This window comes from Prunus avium, chromosome 7, assembly GCF_965620075.1.
Source record: "Prunus avium chromosome 7, drPruAviu1.hap1.1, whole genome shotgun sequence".
NCBI classification, from domain to species: Eukaryota; Viridiplantae; Streptophyta; class Magnoliopsida; order Rosales; family Rosaceae; genus Prunus; species Prunus avium.
In genome coordinates, this window is record NC_142290.1 from 19,758,164 (window position 1) to 19,783,294 (window position 25,131).

At 39.4% G+C, this 25,131-nt stretch overlaps 1 non-coding gene across 1 annotated transcript; it reads left to right on the forward strand.

The window, feature by feature from the left end:
- Nucleotides 1-17,402: 17,402 nt before the first annotated feature.
- LOC148293084 (small nucleolar RNA R71) lies at nucleotides 17,403-17,509 on the forward strand. The gene has a single exon (XR_015825901.1). It is a non-coding gene; the product is annotated as a small nucleolar RNA R71 (small nucleolar RNA).
- The last annotated feature ends 7,622 nt before the right edge of the window (nucleotides 17,510-25,131 follow it).

The window sequence follows — 25,131 nt, forward strand, 5'->3', positions numbered from 1 at the left end:
ATTAAAGAGAGCATTTGAGGAAGAAAGGAGAAGTGTTTGGGAAAAGTGGTTAAGGACATGGAGGCTTTTTGGAGAAGAAAGTAGAAGTAGAGAATTGTTTGAGAAAGTGTTTGGAGAATTTGATGAAGAAAGTGTTTGGAAACTTGGAGGATTTTGGAAGAGAAGGTTTGAGAACATTGGGAATTTGGAAGAGAAAGTGTTTGGGACATGTTTGAGAGCATGGAGAACTTTGAAGGAGAATAGAGAAGTGTTTGGAGAATTTAGAAGAAGAGAAGGGAGAAGAAAGTGTTTGAGAGCTTTGAGGATTAGAAGAAGAGAAGAGAGATGTGTTTGAGAAATTTGGAGAATTTGATGAAGGAATGTGGAGAAGTGTTTGAAGAACATGGAGACTTGAAGAAGAGAATATTGGAAGAGTAAGGAAAGTGGTGTTTGGGAACTTTGTGGATTTTGGAAGAACATGTGTTTGAAAGCTTTAGAGAATTAGAAGAAGGATGGGAGAAGTGTTTGAGAATTTAGAAGAAAGAAAATTTAGTAGAATGATCTCATTACAACAATTGAGAACTACAAAGGGAAACTAAGAGAATTTGAGGGAGAGAAGGGAAGGGAGCTCTAGAGAAGTGTTTGAGAGCTCCCCCCTCTTGGGGTGTTATTACAAGCTTAGAGAACTTCCCTATTTATAGGCCTAGGGGAAGTGAAAATCAGAATTCAATAAGACTAATGCATACAACACTTGAATTATAAAATCTGAAATGGTTGATGCACTTGTATTAGAAAATCTGAAATGGGTGATGCACTTGTATTAGAAAATCTTGAATTGGTTGATGCACTTCACCACTAAATCCCACCAGCAGCCCTAGCTCATCTTCATGTCACCATGACCAAGCTTCCAACCAGAAATGATAGCTCATACCTAGCTCACCATGACCAAGCATCCAACCAGCACATGCTGAGGTCAGCATGACCAGCAACTTCAAGGGCTTACAACTTGGGCTTCTCTTAATCAAATTAGGACTTTAAGCACTCTAAATTTAAGTTCAGAATGTCTTCTTTCCAGCCATATGTTATTTGGGCCAATCCAAGGTCGGAGGAAGAAGTTAAGGCCGAAACAAATTGCTAACTCATTTTCCGCGCTGATAAGATCCATCCTGAGCATGGTTCTGTGTTTGCTAGGTAACGGACTCCAGATTTATCCAATGGGGCTGAATTTGGGATATGTTATAGTACACACCAATTGGAGCAACTTTCATGAAGAATGTGGCCTCATCCGAGCTATGTAGGTTGCTGAAACAAAGCTTGCAATATGACCTACGGAACTGGACTGGCAGGGGGCTGTAGCCATAATGAATTTGTCTTTAAGCTCTTCATCAATTCATCCAAATTAGGCCTTAACATGCTTGAATTGCATGAATTATGTTCTCCAAAGCCATCATTGTTACCTAAAGCTCAATTAACTGAAAGATAAACACAAAAAGGATTAAAAGCACAAGTTTAACTCAAAAACATAACCAAATCATAAGCTAGAAGGGTAAGAAATAATATACAATTATGAACCGATCACACGCGCCAATGTTAAAAAAATTTGATTCCGCTTGCTGACGTCGTGCTGACATTAGCACTTACGTCACCCAACCCGCGAGTTGGACCTCAGGCTGAACTGGCCTTCGGGCAAGCCCGAGTTGGTGGGACCTCCAGGTTGCCTGGGCTTGGGCTGACCGTTGGAGCTTCATTTTGTTTCCCCTCCCCCCCCAGCCTTGGGCTCAGCCCCTCGCTGGACATGCTCTAAGGGAGATGCAAGGCGACAACTAAAAGTATCCTTCGGGAGATGCAGTTTGCAAGAAGCATCCTTCGAGGAGGTTGGATGATCACACAACGTCCTTCAGGGCATGCAGCCCATAAGAAGTGTCCTTTGGGAGACCCAAGGCACATCAGGAATTTCCTAAGGGAGATCCAGGTTCCTATCTGTTTCCTAATGGAGTCAGGATAGTCATACAGTTACCCATAAGTAGCGTCCTTCGGGAGATGCAAGGCGACAACCAAAAGCATCCTTTAGGAGACGTAGAACTCACCTGGAGTCTCTTAAGGGGGACCCAAGTTCCTATCAGTTAGCATGACAACCAAAGCATCCTGAAGAAGGAGCAAAAGAGCACCCTTCAAGCAAGCGGTGGGTAAACATTCAACATTCTAACGGAGATGCACAACTAAGATACTAGCCGGTTTCTCAAGCAGTTCACAAGGGAAATTAAAGTTGAAAAAATAACTGAAATTTCCATAACAAAATGACCAACCGGCCAAGTTCAACAAAAAGAAGATGATCAAACAAGACCAATTATTCTAAACAAGAAAGCAGACTACGAAAGCTGAAAAGAAATAAAGGAGTCTTCATTTACTCCGAGACGCTGGCAAGAGACCCTTGATCTGCATCCTCTTTGGCATCCACCTGATCAGCCACGCTTTTAGCAGCTCCACCTGTCTGCTCCGCGACATCTGCCATCATCTCATTAGTTACGTCCTTCTTTGCTCCATCTTTTTCAACTATTGCCTCTTCGGCCGCTTGCTCTTCAGCTCCTTCCATGTTCGCAGGATTAACCTGCTCACTTTGAACAGGGAGCAAGTCAGGGCAGAGCGTTTCGATGTATTCATTTCCAATGGCATAGAAGGGAGCAGACCCATATGTGCAGTCCAAGTACGCATCTGTGACAGCTTCGAACTTGGATTTTTCAGCAGCCTTGTGATAGGCGCCAAATCTAGCCAGAATCTGGTCATAACTGAGGAAGATGTCAGCATTCTTGCACTCAAGAGGGAAGTAGGCATCTTTTCGACTAACCAAGTCAACATCAGAAGATCTAAGTTTACCATTCTTCTTAGCAGGGGAACTCTTCAGCTTAGATATCATCGCCCTTAATTCAGATGTCTTCTTCTCATAACGGATCTGTTCGATAGAAAGCTTGCTAGTCAATTCAACATTCTTCTTCTCCAACTCGCTGAGCTAAGCAGAAGAAAGGGCAACAACAGATAAGTTCTGGATAGTCTCAGTAGCAAAAACTACTCTTTTTTGAAGCAGATGAAATGTTGTTTCCCTTTGTTTTTCCAAGGAAATACTTGAGAATGTATCAAGATCGCCAACTTGATGGATTAGATCAACTAGCTTAACACAAGTGGACAGGAGAAAGTTCATCTTGAGCGTATTAGACACGCCTACATCCCATGTAGGACTGGACTTGTCCACCTTGGGACCAGCTGTTGGCATTGCAGAAGAACCCTTCACTCGGGCAAATGACTCTCTTGCCTTCTTAGTTGTCGCCAACCTTACCTCCAAAAGAGTCAACGACATTGAATCAACTCCACGCATGACTGCTTGTGACTCAATAGCTGGATCATGATGGTTGGACGGATGAGCAGACCTCCCAATTCGTTCTCCATCATTTAATTGGTGTAGACGACTCGAACTTCATGAAGCAGATCACGGTCTCCAAACTTGTCAGCAGGAGGCTTGAGTGGAACATCTCGAATATTGCGCATACAGCCAATCTTTTTTCTATCTGCACCAATGAGATATTTAACCCTAGCAGATGACAGGGAAACAACTCCTACCTGTGTCTTCTCAGTAGAAGAGAGCTTTGGCTTCTTCCTCAACAGAGACACATGAGGACTTGACATCAAAGGGGTTCAACAGAACACTCCTCCTGTCCAGCAGGCAAATCATCAGAGTCTGGACCATTCTGCTTCCATCTCTTGATATCCTAGGCAAAGGGCAACTGTCGACCACCTCCCGATACTCGCTTAACAGCTTGCGCCACTCGTGAAACCTCATGGGGATGTTCATAGCTCAGCCGACCTTTGCCATGTTCGGCTCAAGTTCCAACCTCTTGTCATTCACTACAAGCAGAAGACAAAAGTTAGTTAGTCACACTTCAAGAAATTCAAATAATATGGAAACAGATTCAAACAACAATATGACGTACCGTTGCAGTAGGTGATGGGAACAAGTGGACCGTCACCAACATCGCCTTCCCATTGTCCTCTAATTGTGAAACAGATTGGCATGGCAAATGTGAACTTGAGCATACTTCTCGTAGTCGTCAACTCCAACTTAAAGAAATGGCTAAGATTCTCAAAACACATGATCGCTCGATAGGCGTTTGGAGTGCACTGACTCGGAGCACACTCCATGGCGCATAACACCTCCTTAAAAAGCTTTGACAGCAAGAAATACCAAAAAAAAAAAGAAAAGAGTTGGTAGCAAAAAATAAATGAATAAGAAAGGCCCAAGGCATGAACTTACAGCCCAAGCTGCAAGCCCACAGCCCAGGCTGAAGCAACCCAAGCTGCATGGAGTAGCAAGCACAAAGCTAGGCTTGTGTAGCGCACAAGGCCTAGCAGGTCAAGCCCAATGCCAATCTCGCGCAACCCTGGCATGTGCAGTGCACGAGGCCCATCTCGTCTGCTTGGCCCGTTCGCTCCAACTCCAGCTCACGCCTGCGCCAACCCAGGCCCATGCCGCACCAGCGCACACCTCTCTACGACGCAACCCAAGCCCAACGCATCACTCCTTCAAGATACAATCGCCAGCCAGGTTGCAACGCAACTGGCTGGTCCCTTCCGACAGCCACTAAGCGGCCCCAGCTGCACCTGCCGCCTCCAGCTGTCAATCATGATGACAACCGGTCGAGTCCCGTTCAGCTAGTGCTAGCCGCAAAAAAAAAAAAAAAATACGAAGAAAAAAAATGTGACACCCTGACCCAATTTTAACCATATATTTAATCTATGTAATTTATTGAATTGTGAAATTAAAATTTTCCTGTGATAACCCAATCCTAAATTAATATTTAATTATTTAATTATTTAAGAAAAAGAAAATTTTACCTCGAGAGTATTTTAATGGGTTTAAAAATTGACTTTTGTTCGGGAAAGAATTTGGGAATTTGAGTAGCACTGTTGCGTAGAGCGCGTCGAAATGAGTTCATAGACACATAGTGGGCTCAAATCAGAGTTATAACGAAGAAGTTACAATCAATGGAAGTGCAATGGCACAACCGTAAATATTTTGAAGTCATATTTTTTAGAAACCCAGATTTCTCTCTCTCTCTCTCTCTCTCTCTCTCTCTCTCCTCGTTGCAACCGCCGCTTCTGCCACTGGAAATAGCTCAAAAACCGCTGGATTTCTTCTCAACTTTCTGTCATCGTTTTCGACGATTCCGGCCACGAAATTTGTCGATCCAGGTATGCTTTCAAATCCTTTCAACGTGACTTAGCTGATGGTTGGGTTGGTTAGGATTGATTTTGAAGTTTTGAGGTTCGATTTACGACTTAAAGGTTTGACCGATTTTTGGCTCGAATTTTCGTTCCGGCTACTTTTTGGTCGTGGCCCAAGAACAATGGTTGCTCCATTAGTTGTCCTGATCACGTTGGTATAGGTATGTTGGGTGTTTTGAGAATTTTCCGGTCATCAGAATTTTCTCAAGCCACCCACGCGCTGTCGGCACGTGTGGCAGCGCGGGGGCCAAGTTTGGGTGGTCCATTTGGACCTAAAATGATCCCCATGTTGTACCGAGCATGACGGTATGCTCGGATTCAAATTTGGTTATCGTTTGACGGTCGAACAAATTTTTACATATTTGGCGATGTTCGGGTTCGTTGGATCAATTACATTTCCAAATATGTTGATCTAGGAACCTCTAGGATCGTGTAGGAACTCACGGATCGAGAATTAGAGTCCCAGATGCTCTGATTCAATAATTCAAAGATTATATAAACGGTGACCGTCCAATCATGCGATTGTGAGCGATCCGACCGCTCGATTTGGACCAAACTTGTAGGATGTGTTATGAAATTTTGTTGAAACCGTAGGAACTTTCGGATTATTAATCAGAGGTTGTGGACCCCACGGGGGACCGGGTTGGCTAATATAAAAATTTAATCGTATATTTAATCCCGGGTCTCTTCAGACCAATCCAACTGTCAGAACTGTTGAAAATGGACATAGGAACTTTCTTAAGTTGCGCACAAGCACTTTAAGGCCAGGACTCAAGGTTTTTGATTAAATATTTGTGGTTAAGCTATTTTATTAATTAAATATTTTAGTTGCTTAAATAGGTACTCGGGCTCCATGAAACCCGCAGGAAGGACCCTCGAAGGGTCAGGTAGGCTCGGACGCACAGTGAGTGGACGTTTTCCTTATAAATGAATTTTATACAATAAAAGTTTTATTAATTGATCATGAACGATTTATTTATGGTTTTTGCTTTCCAAGCATATAGTTTGAATTTAAATGCTTTTATAAATTCTTTTTATGATTAAATGTGAATAGCTTGGAAAGTAGAAAACGACATGATAACAGGATTTAAAGATTGAAAAATAGTTTTTTAATTTTCCAAGAAAGTTTTTTTAAAACACCATAGGTACCCAAAATGTTGCCTTCGAATCATGGTATTAAATATCGATAATATCCCCGATATTATCCCGATAATATCTGATTTTTGGGGGTCCGATATTTTAACAACTAACCATAGTGTTATCGTCAATATATCGATATTATCCCGATATTATCCCGATAATATCGGGAAGATATTTCAACATTTTTATGAATGATTTGGGCAATATATCGAGATATTATCGATAATATCCCGATATGAAACCCAAAAAATGTAGAGAACTAAAAAACCCACACCAGCAAACTCACAGACAAACAAACCAAACAACACAACAAGCACGCAGATTCTTAATGCTCAAGCAGCAAAATATTCTCACACAGACACAGAAGAAAAATAGAAGGAAGAAGACTGAAGCTAAAACTGATAAGCTTCATTCAATTAATTCAAATGGGTGGCATATGGGTGGCATGTTAACAATTACATGCAAAACTATTTTGGGGATTTATCATTTGATGACTACTCTTCAAAATATACTTACTCTACACATAGAGATGATGAAGATAGTGAAAATTTTGAACCTCATAGGAACTCTATGTGGTACTAAGTCACTCATGTATCTTACCATGCAATGTATAAAGTGTAAAATATTGTAGTAATTTATTATATATAAATGATTATGGTGTGTTTAATCTTCTTTCATTAATTACTACATATTTTCTACACTTATGGTGTTTGCCATCTTGCTATATAATCAACTTAAATAAGTTAAATCCATCATGCAATGCATTTCCTTCCAATTTTTTGTGATAAACTAATAGATAATTGACTAAATAAACATCCTGCAAAGTTTCAATAAAAATTTCCAAGTTTTTCTTACAATTTCCGTGGTTTTTATTCAATTTTTTCCGATACCGATAATATCCCGATATTTCCAGCAATATTTCCGTGTTTTTTGACTTCCGATATTTCCGATACCTCCGATATTTAAGACCTTGCTTCGAATAAACTATTGCCTTCGGATATATTGATGTCCACGGACATCCTAGTGGCCTTCGATTGAGTCAGCGCGCGTTTGACAGTTCCCCCACGAGTTCCAGGGATACTTGGACCGTGAGGAGTGAGGAATGCGGCTCAGGTTGACCAAGTATCTCCTGAGTTCTGCAAGGAATGCGACTCGGGTTAACTTTGTGTTTCCGAATTCTGCGAGGAGGTGTCACTTATGTGACACTTGGAATTGACAATATAATGTGGGAAATAAATAGAAAAACCACGGAATTGATGGATTTATCAAGGGTACTCCTAGGTTGAAAGGAATTACTATTGTTCAATCCTTTCAAACGGATTTGATGAATTGATTGAATATATGAATGGTTATATGAGTATAAATATGCATGCTTGATTTCTGTACGAATATAGAACATGGATTAAATGAATTTTCAAATGTTTTAACAGTGGGGTTAGTATGTTGATATTCTATTTTGCAAAAGTTTCTTTTGTCCACTCACAATTTTAATGTTTTGCGCCCCAAGGCAGTAAGTGAGTATCGGAGCACCACAACTGGGCATCATCACCCACCACTCATTCACTTCCAATATGTAGGATATTCTCCTGTAACCGTATTACTTTTGTAATTAACTTAATTAGTATGCTCTGATATTGTCCTAGGATTTTTGTAAGGCTTGAGGCCACAAAGATTTGATGTTGGATTGTGTGTGTTCTAACATTGTGCATGCTGAACGATTGTGGATGTATGATTTACATTTTGTACAAGTGTAAATTTTTGGAAACGAGCAGTTTACAGGTGAGACTCTGCCGATTTTTCAGCAGAAGTCAAATCTTAAAAGAATTTTGAGTTTTAGTTAAAAGGGTAATTTGGTCCAGTGTGCCCAGCACCTGCCAGGTGTTGGACACGCACAGGGTTCGACACAGATTCCAAAGTGGAATTTGGGTCGGGTCTTGTTATTTGACCTCGGAGTAAGGTCACGATAGTCACTTTTTGTTCAGGAAGGATTTTGGGGAATTGAGTGGCAAAGTTGAGTAGAGCTCGACGATACAAGTTCGTATACATGTAGCACACCCAATTCTGAGTTGTAACGAAGGAGGAAAGGTCTAGAAACGTACCAGATGCTATAGTACCCGAACAATACTGTTGTTAATATTATGTTAACTCGCAATTGTACGGGGCAATTAGTAGTATAGCAAGACAAGTACGAGGTCGTACCCACGAAGACTGAGAAGTTAAAACTAGTTATGTACTTAGATTACCAAATTCAAGAAAGTAGGAGGTTATGTCTAAAACAGAATTTAAAACAAGAGTGGTTGTGATTGTTGAACAAAAGAAGCAAAATGAAATTGCAAACAAAAACAAGTAAACAAATGTAACAAAGAGTGGTTTTAAGAGTTGGAAAACAGATTTTGAGACTAGGGCATTCGAATCACCATAACAATTCAATTCTGGGTTATAAAGATTCAAGTAACAAGTCTAATTCAGATTCAAAGATTGATTCTAGCTAAAGTATGATTAGGCCATGGTGTTTGGTCCTAACCTTGTGTTCCTAATTCCCTAATTTGATCATTTGTTGTCTAACCTAAAATTAAGCATTAGGAACCCATTAAGCATAGAAGAACATTTTAAACAACCAAGTATGTATCTAATCCCTATTGTCGAATGTCCATACATACTCTTCCTATTCATAGTTCAATTCGAATTAAAGCATGGTGTATACTCTTAATTCAAACCAAGATAGTTAACAAACAAGTTCTAATGGTGATCAATCATTCAAACAAGCATGTTAACTTATAAGCATAATGAATAAGAACATGAATCATGAATCAAACTTGAAACTCCAAACTTATAAACCCAGAATATTCATGTTAGGTTACATCGAAGCCCTAGTTATGGATTTAGCTACTCATAATGGAAAAGAGACTTGAACAGAAATGAGAAAACATAATGAATACAATAAGAGTAGAAAAACCCTTTTTCTGAAGTTCTTGTGGTGTCCAAGGCTTCTCCAAGTGCTTCTCCACTTCTAATGCTTCTCCAAGAGCTTCCCCACTTCTAGAAAGATGTATGAAGGATATGGAGGTGATTTGGGATGAGTTTGAGTGAGTGGTGATGGCTAAGGAAGATGAAATTCGTAGGGAAATGGAAGAGAGGTTTGCTGGAGTTGTTTTGGTGATTGTTGGAGTGTTTGGGATTTTGAGAGTGTTTGAGGATGGTTGGAGTGAATTGTGGGGGTTGTGAATCTCAGGATTTGTTGTGTCTTGAATGTGGAATGGATGTGGTATTTATAGGGAGAGGGGAGTGACAAATCTGAATTCAATATGGCTAATGCATACAACACTTGCATTATAAAAGATGAATTGGTTGATGCACTTCACTAATGCATACAACACTTGCATTATAAAATCTGAATTGGTTGATGCACTTCACCAATAGATCCCACCAGCAGCCCTAGCTCATCTTCATGTCACCATGACCAAGCTTCCAACCAGAAATGATAGCTCATACCTAGCTCACCATGACCAAGCATCCAACCAGCACATGCTGAGGTCAGCATAACCAGCAACTTCAAGGGCTTACAACTTGGGCTTCTCTTAATCAAATTAGGACTTTAAGCACTCGAAATTGAATTTCAGAATGTCTTCTTTCCAGCCATATGTCATTTGGGCCAATCCAAGGTCGGAGGAGGAAGTTAAGGCCAAAACAAATTGCTAACTCATTTTGCGCGCTGATAAAATCCATCCTGAGCATGGCTCTGTGTTTGCTAGGTAACAGACTCCATATTTATCCAATGGGGCTGACTTTTGGATATGTTATAGTACACACCCATTGGAACAACTTTCATGAAGAATGCTGCCTCATCCGAGCTGTGTAGGTTGCTGAAACAAAGCTTTCAATATGACCTACGGAACTGGACTGGCAGGGGGCTGTAGCCAAAATGAGTTTGTCTTTTAAGCTCTTCTTCCATTCATCCAAATTAGGCCTTAACATGCTTGAATTGCATGAATTATGCTCTCTTGCTCTATTGGCCTACAAAACACACAAAGGGAGGGAAATAACTTAGAATTATAGGAACTAAGCAAAAGAAGTAAGTAAATTGGGCATGTATATGTATGAAATTATGAGCTTAACACACCCCCAAACTTAGATTTTGCTAGTCCTCGAGCAAAACAAAAGAGAAACAAAGATAAAAACAAAACAAGAAGTTAACTAGACCACTTTCGTAGGTAACTCGATTGCATTGAGCGTATGCAACAAGCCTTTAAACCTCTAGGCATCCCTAGTAGGAGGAGTTGTGTCTCCTGAGGGTTTAACATATACGATACCCACAAACGTTTTTCTAACTCTACAAAACAAAATGGTTAGAAAAACAACTTTGAAATCAACTAATGAAAATGAAAGAAAGTTTTAGTCATACCTCCAACACCATAGAGTTGCCAAGATAGGTCATCAATCAGTGTGTACAAGTGGAAGCTATAGCTCAAAGGCACACAGTTTCAAAGCAAGCACACTCAAACCTTGAATAGAGAACATGCTTCGACTCTAATTCTCACAGATAACACTCAATCACTCAGAACCTATGTTTTAATTCTCTCAAGAAAGCATAAGTGAGTGTATGAAATAGAAGCACAAATTTGGTTAGATCTCATGAAAGGAATTAAATACTAAGAATAGAGATACACACATACTTACAAGCACCCATGAATACATCCTCAAAGATCAGCTAGGTCTTTCACAATGTTGTAATGAAAGGCTAAGGTTTAGGGGAAATGGAAGAATTGGAAGGAAAAACAAATAACTTAAGAACATACCAAGGTTGCATGCTTCATTAATCTGCAAGGCATCATTGATTTAGATTGGCATGGCAGCAAACTTCATGGTATCACCTGGCATAGACTTTATTTTTCACACTTAGATCATATTGAAACACTTTCATCTTTGCTGATTTGATTTGCAACTTCTTTAACTTTATTGCACAGACTCACACCAAATTTCATTTAGGCACATGGCAGCAACTTCCTTGCTTCAAACTTTATGTTGGCAAACCTTGGTATATTTCTAAGTTACTAGGGTATGGCTACAATAGGTCAAGTATCTCAGATTGAGATACAAAGGTAGGGAAATGATGAGGGTGATAGAAGAAAAAGGCTTTAAGTGTTTGGCTTCAAGAGGGCTAATGGAACACACATATGGGTAGGGTGAAAAGAAAGCACATAGAATGGTTATACACACATAGCCTAGCATCACTTCAATGAGTTCATTCATGAATGAGAGCAAGCACATGTTATCTGCAAAAGAGAATCATCCTTAGTATTTAATCAAAATGAAATGATGAGATCAATTAGAGTGAATTGAAGAAAATAAGTATGGATGAGAAATAGAACACTTTAAACCCTCTCAAGAAAGCAATTAGGCTCGATATAGCTCACTAGGGTAGTCTCCACTATTTTCCTTCAAGAATTTGAGCATGGTACTTTAGCCACCAGAATTCTAAGAGCAAAAGCTTTGTGAAGTGCAAAATTCTGATATGAAAACCTCAAATAGCAGCTCCATAGCATTGATTGTATGACATTCTTAAAAAAAATAAAATTAAAAAATAATTAAAAATAATAAAAAAAAATAAAAAAAAAAATTGTGACAAGAGAACGAAAATTGAAAACACAAATGGATAAGAAAATTGAAATTGAAAACCTTCCCCCCAGACCTGAATTGAACATTGTCCTCAATGTGAAAGCATACAAAAGATGATTGAGAACAAACAAATGATAAAGGGAAAAGTTTAGAAGAAGGTTTAGGAAAAATAAAAAATAAAAAAAAATGAATATATAAGCAACTCATGGATGACCAGTTAAGGGCCTCAGAAAACACAGCCAGGGGATCCGGGAAGGTTGGAGGGGTCACAATGGTCCCGCTTAAAACCCAAACTTCTTAGACACCGAAGGTGTCGCCTAAAGAACTCCTAGACACTGTATTGACGGAAGTGCTCACTGGAGTTACCATAAGTTAGCTCATATGAAAAATCTTTTTAAATTTTTAAATTTTTTTATTTTTTTTAAATTTTTATAAAAATAAAAAAAACAGAAATTTAAAATAATAACAAGTAAAGAGAAAGGATTGAAATGCTCCCCCTTGATGCGATTAGGTCGATTGCTACCAAGCACCTTCTTCTTGAACACATGGGTTGCCTCCCAAGAAGCGCCTTAGTTACTGTCTTGGCAAGACATTGTGCAATCAGCTAAGTTGATGGTACGAAGGGAAGTTGATCTACCACATGGCCAGTTTGGATGCCAGCTGAAACTCCCTCATAGAATGGCTTTAAACGTTGTCCATTTACTTTGAAAGTCGAGCCATCTTTAGGGTTTTGAATCTCCACAGCTCCATAGGGAGAAACATTGACCACGGTGAATGGGCCTTGCCATCTAGACTTCAATTTTCCTGGAAAGAGACGCAAACGTGAGTTAAACAAAAGAACTGACATACCTTTGGAGAACTCTTTCCGTTGAATGTTTCTGTCATGGTAACTCTTGGTTCGTTCTTTGTAAAGCTTTGCATTCTCATAAGACTCATGTCTAATTTCTTCCAATTCATTCAGCTGAAACTTTCTTGCATGGCCTGCCTTGTCTAGATCAAAATTTAACTTCTTGATGGCCCAAAAAGCATTGTGTTCAAGCTCCATTGGCAGGTGACAAGCTTTCCCAAACACAAGACGATAAGGGCTCATTCCAATGGGAGTCTTATATGCTGTCCTATAAGCCCATAATGCATCATTGAGCTTGGCTGCCCAATCTTTCCTTGTATTGTTCACCACCTTCTCCAGGATGTGCTTAATTTCTCTATTGCTTATTTCCACTTGACCAGAAGTTTGCGGATGATATGGTGTAGAGACTCGATGGGTGATGTTGTACTTCTTCATGAGTGCTTCGAATGGCTTGTTACAGAAGTGGCTGCCTCCATCACTAATGACAGCCCTTGGAGTACCAAACCTTGTGAAAATATTATCCTTCAAGAACTTCAGCACCACCTTATAATCATTGGTTTTGGTGGCTATGGCTTCCACCCATTTAGACACATAATCAACAGCAACAAGTATGTAAGTATAACCAAAGGAAGATGGGAATGGTCCCATGAAATCAATACCCCACACATCGAAGAGCTCCACAACAAGTATGTTATTCAATGGCATTTCATTCCTGCGACTTATGTTCCCCATCCTTTGGCACCTATCACACTTAACACAAAAATTAAATGCATCTTTAAATAGAGTGGGCCAAAAGAAACCAGATTGCAGAATTTTAAGTGCTGTTTTCTTAGCTCCAAAGTGACCTCCACAGGCCAATTCGTGGCTATGCCTAAGTATGCTTTCTTGCTCTTCTTCTGGAACACATCTTCTGATGAGTTGATCCGGGCAATGCTTGAATAAGAAAGGTTCATCCCATACATAATGTTTCACCATGGAAAAGAACTTCTTCTTATCCTGAGAAGTTAGATCATTTCTAAGAACACCACAAGCAAGATAATTAACAAAATCAGCATACCATGGCTCTTTGACTTGGGCAGCATATAGTTGTTCATCAGGGAAAGTCTCATTCAAGGGTAGCACAGCTCCTCCTTTTTCTTCAACCACAATTCTGCTCAAATGATCAGCTACCACATTCTCACATCCCTTCTTATCTCGAATCTCCAAATCGAATTCTTGCAGCAAGAGAATCCATCTAATCAAGCGTGGTTTGGCATCCTTCTTAGTGAGCAAGTATCTAAGAGCTGCATGGTCAGGATAAACAATTACTTTAGAACCAACAAGGTAAGAACGAAATTTTTCTAAAGCAAAAACCACAGCAAGCAACTCCTTCTCTGTTGTGGAGTAGTTGATTTGAGCATCATTCAAGGTCCGGCTAGCATAATGAATCACATGGGGCAGCTTGTTCTTCTTTTGACCTAAAACTGCACCAATAGCAAAGTCAGAGGCATCACACATTATTTCAAATGGTAAAGACCAATCCGGAGCTATGATAATAGGGGCTGAAGTTAGCTCCCTCTTCAAGGTAGAAAAAGCTTCCATGCAAGCTTCATTAAACTCAAAAACAGCATCCTTAGCAAGGAGATTACACAATGGCCTTGTAATGCTTGAGAAATTTTTGATGAACCTTCTATAGAATCCAGCATGACCTAGAAAGCTTCTAATTCCTTTAACAGAGGTAGGGGGTGGAAGATTTGAGATGAGGTCGATCTTGGCTTTATCCACTTCGATTCCCTTGCTTGAAATCACATGGCCTAGTACAATGCCTTGTCTCACCATGAAGTGACACTTCTCCCAATTCAAAATCAGATTTGTTTCCTGGCATCTTTTAAGCACTAGAGACAAGTGGTGAAGACAATTATCAAAAGAGGAACCAAAAACTGAAAAATCATCCATAAATACCTCAATGAATCGTTCCACCATATCTGAAAAGATTGACATCATGCATCTTTGGAAAGTTGCTGGGGCATTGCACAAACCGAATGGCATCCTTCTATAAGCAAACGTGCCAAATGGGCATGTGAATGTGGTTTTCTCTTGGTCTTCCGGAGCAATGGGAATTTGATTATAACCTGAAAAACCATCAAGAAAACAATAGTAAGCATGGCCAGATAAACGTTCAAGCATTTGATCAATAAAAGGTAAGGGGAAATGATCTTTTCTAGTGGATGTGTTCAACTTCCTGTAATCAATGCAAACTCTCCAACCAGTGACAGTTCGTGTAGGAACTAGCTCATTCTTCTCATTCTTCACAACGGTGATTCCGGACTTCTTTGGAACAACTTGCACAGGGCTCACCCACTTAGAATCTGAAATTGGGTAGATGATTCCTACATCGAGTAGCTTTAAAACTTCAGCTCTAACCACCTCTTTCATGTTGGGATTTAGCCTCCTTTGGGCATCACGAGATGGTTTGCTGTCTTCTTCCATTAAAATCCGGTGCATGCACATGCTTGGACTAATTCCTTTAATGTCTGCTATGGTCCACCCAATGGCTGTTTTATGCTCTTTTAGAACTTTAATTAAGCTCTCTTCTTCATGTGAGGAGAGACCTGCAGAAATTATAACAGGGAGAGTTTCGTTAGCACCCAAATATGTATATTTAAGATTATTGGGAAGAGGTTTAAGTTCTAGCTTTGGTGGGATGACAATGGATGGCTCCAATTTCGTGGATGATGGTCCAAGAGGCTCGATTGGTGGCCTAAAGGATGGTGGGTATGGCGGAAACACTTCTAAGGCAGCCACCACTTCTTGGAACTCCGGTTCACAAAGATCTTCCTCTTCTTGTGTTAAGACAGCTTCTAGAGCATCATTAGACTTTCTCTGCAAAATTTTGGAAGAAACCTCATGATCCACAACATCAATTGAAAAGCAAGAATCAAGAGAGATAGAAGGTTGAGATAGAGCATTAAGCATTTTAAATTCAACAGTTTCACCCAAAACAGTCATGGAGAGAGTGCTATCTTTCACTTTGATGATTGTGTCTGCAGTGGCCATGAATGGCCTGCCTAGGAGAATGGGATCAACACGATCTCCATTTGGATTGTCTTCCATGTCCATCACTACAAAATCAGCAGGGAGAATTAGTGTATTAACTTGAACTAGAATATCTTCTACAATACCTTTTGGATATTTTATAGAATGATCAGCTAGTTCAAGTCGCATTGAAGTCTTCTTCATCCCTTCTAAGCCAAGCTCTTGATAAACTGAATATGGCAAAACATTGATGCTTGCTCCCAAGTCCAACATGGCTCTTCCAACCTTCTTGCCTCCAATGTTAATGGGAATGTCAAAGCTGCCAGGATCATCTAGTTTTGGTGGAAGCTTCCTTTGCAATACAGCACTTACATTCTGGTCGAGCTTTACTCCTTCATTTGGAGCGAAATTGAGCTTGTGAGTTTTCAAGTCCTTGATGAATTTTCCATATGCAGGAATCTGTTCAATAAGATCAAGCAAAGGCAAATTGATATTAACTTTACTCAAAATATCATAAATCTCTTTAAAAGCCTTATCTTGCTTTGCTTTCTTAAGACGGCCTGGAAATGGAATCTGTGGAACATATGGAGCGGGTGGCACGTATCTATCTTCTTGAAGATGTGGTGGCACAAATTTGTCATCCCTTTTATGCAATTGGAATTGATCGGATTTCTGAGAATCTGATTTGGCCTTAGGAGCAGATTGAGAAGTTTTGAGTTGTTCTCCTTCCGTGGCCATGGTCTCCTCCTCTTCATTTTCTACAATCACAACATCATTTGAAAGATTAGAATCATCTTTATTATCAATGATCTTACCTGATCTGAGCACATGAATGGCCTTGGCTTCTGGGTTCTTTGGATTGATCTCAGTTTGGCTTGGCCATTTCCCAGGCACTCTTTGAGTTATTTCAGCAGCTATTTGGCCTAATTGGACTTCCAATTTGGAGATGGCAGCTTGTGTAGTTTGCTGAAAATTGGATTGGTTGATTGCCATCTGCTTCACTATATCTTCCAATGATGATGATGATTGTTGTGGCCTTTGGAATGAAGGGGGATTTGCTTGATTCTGGGTATTTCTCCATGAAAAGTTTGGATGATTCCTCCAACCTGGATTATAACTTTGAGAGTATGGATCATTTCTTGGACCTTGGTTGTAGGAATTTACCAACTTAGCTTGCTCTTGCACAAATTCTGGATATCCAGCCCCAAGTGGACAAGCTGTGGTAGCATGGTCATGAGATTCACAAATGCTACACACTTCCTTCGGAGGGCTTCTTGAGTTTAATGCAAGAAGAGCATCTAGCTTTTGTTCCAGTTTTGAAATCTGCACACTAGAAGCATCATTAGAACCACTAATAACACGTTTACCTCTTGTATCCGTATGTTGGGTCTCCATTGCTATCTCCTCAAAGAGTTCGTACGTTTCTTCTGGAGTTTTGGTTTTAAAAGAACCACCTGCAAAATTGGTGACTATATTATGACTAGAAGGGGTTAGTCCTTTATAAAACATACGCATTTGAAGCTTCAATGGAATCCCATGATGAGGACATTGGTTGAGCAACCCATTGAATTTCTCCCATGCTTCACAAAACGATTCATCATCTTGCTGTGCAAATAACAAGATCTTGTCCCTAAGCATGTCGGTCTTTTGCGTGGAGAAGTATTTTTCCAGGAACTTCTTTTGAATGGCAGACCATGTAGTGAGTGAACCAGGCTTCAAAGAATTCAACCAATACTTCGCCTTATCCTTTAAAGTGTATGGAAACACTCTCATTCGAAGTTGATCTTCTGTCACACCTGTCAAGGGAAAAGAACTCACAACATTAAAAATATCCTTTATATGAGTCAATGGATCTTCATTAGGTAAACCATAAAAGGAAGGCAGCATATTAAGATGAGAAGATTTAAGCTCATAATTTCGAGCTACAGTGGGCAGCAAAATGCTTGAAGGAGATGCTGGAATTGTTGGGATATCAAGTTCTCCCATGAACTCAATTGCAGCCATCATTTCTTCTTCTTCTTGGTCTGAACTTGCTTCCGAATTTGAAAGTGAAGAACCGGGAAGTTCAGTGTGGAGAGCAAGACTTGTAAATGTAGCAAGAGCTTGCTCTTTTGCAGTTGACAACTCCCTTTCTAGACGATTCTGAATTTCAGAGGTCACTCGTCTGGGTTGCAATGATGGTCCTGCGTTCAAAGATCTAGAACGTTGGAACGAAGACCTCACTTGTTCAAGTAATGGATTTTTAGACATAAACTACCTGAAACAGAAAATTAGATTAATTAGAAACACTAAAAAGAATAGGGTAACCTTGGGCACATAACCAGGGAAGAACTTTCGTTCAGTCCCCGGCAACGGCGCCAAAATTTGTTGTTAATATTATGTTAACTCGCAATTGTACGGGGCAATTAGTAGTATAGCAAGACAAGTACGAGGTCGTACCCACGAAGACTGAGAAGTTAAAACTAGTTATGTACTTAGATTACCAAATTCAAGAAAGTAGGAGGTTATGTCTAAAACAGAATTTAAAACAAGAGTGGTTGTGATTGTTGAACAAAAGAAGCAAAATGAAATTGCAAACAAAAACAAGTAAACAAATGTAACAAAGAGTGGTTTTAAGAGTTGGAAAACAGATTTGGAGACTAGGGCATTCGAATCACCATAACAATTCAATTCTGGGTTATAAAGATTCAAGTAACAAGTCTAATTCAGATTCAAAGATTGATTCTAGCTAAAGTATGATTAGGCCATGGTGTTTGGTCCTAACCTTGTGTTCCTAATTCCCTAATTTGATCATTTGTTGTCTAACCTAAAATTAAGCATTAGGAACCCATTAAGCATAGAAGAACATTTTAAACAACCAAGTATGTATCTAATCCCTGTTGTCGAATGTCCATACATACTCTTCCTATTCATAGTTCAATTCGAATTAAAGCATGGTGTATACTCTTAATTCAAACCAAGATAGTTAACAAACAAGTTCTAATGGTGATCAATCATTCAAACAAGCATGTTAACTTATAAGCATAATGAATAAGAACATGAATCATGAATCAAACTTGAAACTCCAAACTTATAAACCCAGAATATTCATGTTAGGTTACATCGAAGCCCTAGTTATGGATTTAGCTACTCATAATGGAAAAGAGACTTGAACAGAAATGAGAAAACATAATGAATACAATAAGAGTAGAAAAACCCTTTTTCTGAAGTTCTTGTGGTGTCCAAGGCTTCTCCAAGTGCTTCTCCACTTCTAATGCTTCTCCAAGAGCTTCCCCACTTCTAGAAAGATGTATGAAGGATATGGAGGTGATTTGGGATGAGTTTGAGTGAGTGGTGATGGCTAAGGAAGATGAAATTCGTAGGGAAATGGAAGAGAGGTTTGCTGGAGTTGTTTTGGTGATTGTTGGAGTGTTTGGGATTTTGAGAGTGTTTGAGGATGGTTGGAGTGAATTGTGGGGGTTGTGAATCTCAGGATTTGTTGTGTCTTGAATGTGGAATGGATGTGGTATTTATAGGGAGAGGGGAGTGACAAATCTGAATTCAATATGGCTAATGCATACAACACTTGCATTATAAAAGATGAATTGGTTGATGCACTTCACTAATGCATACAACACTTGCATTATAAAATCTGAATTGGTTGATGCACTTCACCAATAGATCCCACCAGCAGCCCTAGCTCATCTTCATGTCACCATGACCAAGCTTCCAACCAGAAATGATAGCTCATACCTAGCTCACCATGACCAAGCATCCAACCAGCACATGCTGAGGTCAGCATAACCAGCAACTTCAAGGGCTTACAACTTGGGCTTCTCTTAATCAAATTAGGACTTTAAGCACTCGAAATTGAAGTTCAGAATGTCTTCTTTCCAGCCATATGTCATTTGGGCCAATCCAAGGTCGGAGGAGGAAGGTAAGGCCAAAACAAATTGCTAACTCATTTTGCGCGCTGATAAAATCCATCCTGAGCATGGCTCTGTGTTTGCTAGGTAACAGACTCCATATTTATCCAATGGGGCTGACTTTTGGATATGTTATAGTACACACCCATTGGAAAAACTTTCATGAAGAATGCTGCCTCATCCGAGCTGTGTAGGTTGCTGAAACAAAGCTTGCAATATGACCTACGGAACTGGACTGGCAGGGGGCTGTAGCCAAAATGAGTTTGTCTTTTAAGCTCTTCTTCCATTCATCCAAATTAGGCCTTAACATGCTTGAATTGCATGAATTATGCTCTCTTGCTCTATTGGCCTACAAAACACACAAAGGGAGGGAAATAACTTAGAATTATAGGAACTAAGCAAAAGAAGTAAGTAAATTGGGCATGTATATGTATGAAATTATGAGCTTAACAAATACCGCTATAGTACCAGATGCTACAGTACCCGAGCTTTTTCTATTTATTTTTCTTTTCTTCTTCTTCTTCTTCTCTCTTTCTCTCTTTGTCGCACATAACAAGGCCAAAACTTTGACCGGCGATTTCTTCGTCGTCCGGCGACCGTTTCTGGCGAAATTGGTCCCAAACGTTTCGTATGTCCCCTACCTAACCCAGTGCTTTCTGCAACTCGAAAACCCAAGGATTTTGAACTGGAACAACTGGAAGTTTCGGTGGTTTTCGAAGTTTCTAATGCCATTTCAGGCTCCGGCCACATAATCTGATGAGCGAGGTATGAAAATTCATCCCCTCATCGTGCTCTACTTGTTTATATAGTTAGTTTGGGTTAATTTTGGAGTTTTGAAGATTGATTTAAATACCCATATTGGGCCAACGATTCCGGACTTTTTAACCCATTTCCAGCCACTTTTTGACAGGGGTTAGAGACCAAATGTTGCTCCTCTTTTTAGCTTGAATGTGTTGGTATAGGTTTTGGCGGTGGTTTGGAGATTTTCCGTCCCCAAAAAATCTCTTAAGACACCCACCGATGCCGGTGGCAAGTGGCAGTGCATGGGCCACTTGGTGGTGATTCATAGAGTTCTAAAATGTTCCCCATGTCGTCCTGAGCACGACGGTATGCTCGGATTTGAATTTGGTTATCGTTTGACAGTTGAACGGATTTAGGCGTATTAGGCGATATCCAGGTTCGATATGTTCGGACCGTTGGAACGACTCCATTTCAAAGTATGTTGTTCTTCGTACCTCTAGTATTGTGTAGGAACTCACGGATCGAGAATCAGAGTCCCAAATACTTCGAATCAATGATTCAAAAATTACGTAAACTTGTGACCATCCGATCGTGCGATCGAGAGCGATTCGACTGCTCGATCTAGACCAACCTTGCAGGACGTGTTTAGTAAAACTTGTGAAACCCGTAGGGATGTTCAGATCGGAAATCTGAGGTGGTGGGCCTCGTGGCCCCGGTTGACCAAAAACGAGAAGTTTGACCGACTGTTGACCACGGGTCTTTTGATATCGTCTCATCCTTTGGGAAGGTACTAGAATGGCTTTAGGACCTTTCCAAGGTTGTGTTACACGTTGAGTTTCTGGGAATTATGGGCTTGGGTGTATGTTTTGAGTGTGGCCGTATAGTACCGAATAGTATTACTGGAATTGTTCACCAATGATAAATACGTGGGATTTAGAATTATGGTTATGGCGTATTGTTGAAAACTTGGTTTTGTTATGGCGTTATGATTTAGGGTGTGGTGGTGATATTGGTGGGAAATTGATTTGTTTGATAATTGATATTTTGGTTAATGAGGTTATACAAACGTGCTACCGGTTCGATTTCGGTCTTTACCATGTGACACGAGACTTTCTTTTTATACATATATATATATACACACACACACACAAACACATATATATATATATACACACACACACATATATATATACAATTTGACTACGCGTCCCTTGAGTTCTGTGAGGATATGTGTTTTCCGATTTATGAGACAAGGATTGAGAGTTTCTAAGTTTTAAGGATTTTATACAATTCACAACTATTTTCTTAAGTGATGAGTTTGTTTTTACATGTGAAAGATGGAAGCATGTTATTCCAATCGTCGAAATTGATATTAAGGTTTCACATGGCCAATGTTATTTTAATAATTTTCTCGTTTTCCTACTTATCTATAATGAGCTATTATATATATATATATACTTGTATATGCACATATGTGATGCGTGAGAAATTGTTCTGAAATCAATATCTTTCGCTTAAGTTTCAGCGGATTTTGATTAGAGTTTGAAGCTTTTGGATTTTGGGAAAGTGTAAAGGAATATTTAATTCATGTGCTTACTTATGGATTGAACTTTGTTTTCGTGTAGAAAGAACTACGTATGGCTTGATCTCTTGGTAAGGGTTCGTAGGCAACCTAGAGTTGCTAGGTGTAGTCGCAAGATCAAGTGCTGAAAATTTGTTCAGTTAGGTCATATTGGAAATTGATAACATATTCATGTTGTTCTGAGAGTTTAGACCAGATTCAGATAGTTGAATGATTTATGTGGTATAAAGAGGCTTGATGCCATTCAAATTTATTTGTCTGATGCATGCTGAACAATTGTGATTTTTTTAACTGCATATTTTTACAGCTGGAAATTTATTGTGAAATGTCTGTTTTTCAGGGTAGACTCTGCCTGTTTTCTAGCAGAAGTTAAACCCTTAAGTGTGTTTTTGTTTTGCAGTTCAGGGCAAAAAGGGTATTTTGGTCGTTCGTGCTCAATACCTGCTAGGTGTTGGACACACACGGGACTCGACACAGATTCCAAAGTAGAATTTGGGTCGTATCCTGTCAAAAAATATACGTGCTCGACTTACCTTGGGATGCACTGCGACTCATCTCTTCAACAAGTAGTACAAATTCTCCAAGATCTCTCTCAAGCTAGAAAATAGAGAAGTTAAATTTGCGATGTAAAAAAGAGGAAGAGAAGCCCTACATTTATACAGGTTGGGTATCCTAGGTCAAGAAGGAATCGCAAGCCCATTCCTACTAGGAACCCAACTCCAAGAAAAGTCAAAAGCCCACTCCAATTGGGAACCCAATCTACAAAAGGAGTCCAACTCACTGAAGAAAGCCTAGACACAGTGGCAGAGCCCGAAAAATAATGTCATCTCCTACGTACCACACAAGCGCCATGCAGGAGCTGGGGGGCATTTGTGGGAGCAAATATTTTTGTCTCCAATCACAACACGCCACGTGGAAAAGAAGAATATCTCATAGATTAATTAATTGAGCTCATTTATTTGGCCAATTAATTAATACCAGAAATTGAGATAATATCTTCATTATGTGATATTATCTTTATTTAATAAGATAATACCACTAATTTAGATATTGTCCTAATAAAGAGATATTATCATCATCAAATTAGGAGATTTGGATCCCAATCAAATCCCTAATGGACTCAATCTCTGCAATTTGGGGAAAGAATAAACTCATTCCTAATAAGAGTTTTATTCTTTACGAAACCCTAGCCTCCGAGGCTCCTATAAATAGATGGCTTTATTCATCATTCAAGGTACTTCAAAAACCCTAGAAAAATACTTGAAGCTCTCTCCCTCTCTCAACCTAGCCGACGACAACATCATTGTCACCGGCCTCTCCACTCTCCTCTCTCTATATTTTCTCCACATGGCTCTGGCCACCTTCTCACCCTAGAGAAATCTCCATACCCTTTTTAGCTATTGTTTCACCTAGATTCAATCGAACTAATTTAGGCATCAGAGGGCCTTTGGCCAACACCCCCTGGGTGTGGTCTATTTACTCCGGTCTTTTTTTGACAGGAATCGAGAAAGAGAGACAAGGAAGGATCTAGAAGTGAATATTCTCCCGAGAGATTATTTGCACAAACATGGAGTTTGTATCAATGAAATTCAATTAAACTCCATCAACTTTATAACTCTTTAAAATCATTTAAAATCTAAATTGAATTCACCCTCCTAAATATAGGTGGTGAATTGGAACATTTTACAAAGTTTAGGAGGTTAAAAATAAAAATTAAAAGTTCAGTTCAATCAGTATTTATGCAAAATTCCAAAAAATAAAAATAAAAACTCCTCCTAGAACCGTCTTTCTATTTCGCGGTTTTCAAGTCCCCATTGTCCTCTCTCTGCAGTCTGCAATGGTGGAAATCGATGAAAGCTTTGACCCAACGGAGGAAGAAAGAAGCAGAGTGTTTATGCAGCTAAAAGCCTACTGCTTTGAGCTTTTGGAGCTTCTCCAAAACCCTATGAAGCACTCCTCTGCTCTCTCTTCGTTGCTCCTTTGCTTGAAATTTGCAGCCTTTCTATGCTTAAATGCCATCATGAGCAGAAAGCTTTCTAAAATATGTATCTACATGTTTATATATATATATATATATATGTCCCCCTATTGAGGGATCCCTCAAATGACCTCAAATAATTTTATTTGAGGGATGCCCTTTAGGGTACTTTACAATTTTTTTTTTCCAATGATCCAGACCATCTATTTTTTAGGTCTTCATTTATAGATCATCCTTACAAAAAAAATTAGACAAATCGGAAACGGTTTCAACATCCAATTGTGTCCTACAAAATTAATGAACACGGTGCTTCAAGAAAGTATTAAATTTCAATAACTCAATTGAGTGGTCAATGTTGACGTGAGTCTCCTAATTAATCAAGGAGATTTATTTCCTTGATTAATTAAGGGATTTACTTTCCTATTTTATATAATTGATAAATCATTGTATAATTAGAAGATACTTTCCTAATTCTTTATTGTATCTAATTCCTTGTAAAGCACTTATGTAAATCCTTATATACACCTCCTTATGGAGAAGAATAAAATTAACCTAACATATTCAAACCCATATTCATATTTTAGCATGATATCAGAGCAATCGATCCTCGGTTGTCTCTAAATCCTCATATCAAAGTTCCTCAAACACAAACCCTAAATCCTCATATCAAATTTCCTCAAACACAAACCCTAAATCCAATTTCTCATATTTACAAATTCAAATTCAGATCTTCATACCCAAATCCTAATATCCTCTTATCACAAAACCCTCAACACATATTTTTTTTCTCTTATTCTTACATCCTTCCGCTGCCATGGATATTGTTTCCAAAACCACCGACTCCACTCCACCATCCTCCCAAATTGTTACTATTCATAGTGACAATGCTCTGTTTCCTACCAGCATCATCTTGACAGAGACTAATTATGCCTTATGGTCTCAAGTCATGGAGTTACGTATTGCTGGCTGCAACAAATTGGGGTACCTCATCGGCGACGCTCCGCAACCCTCTAAGCTCTCCTCCACCTACAACAAATGGTGTACGGAGAACTTT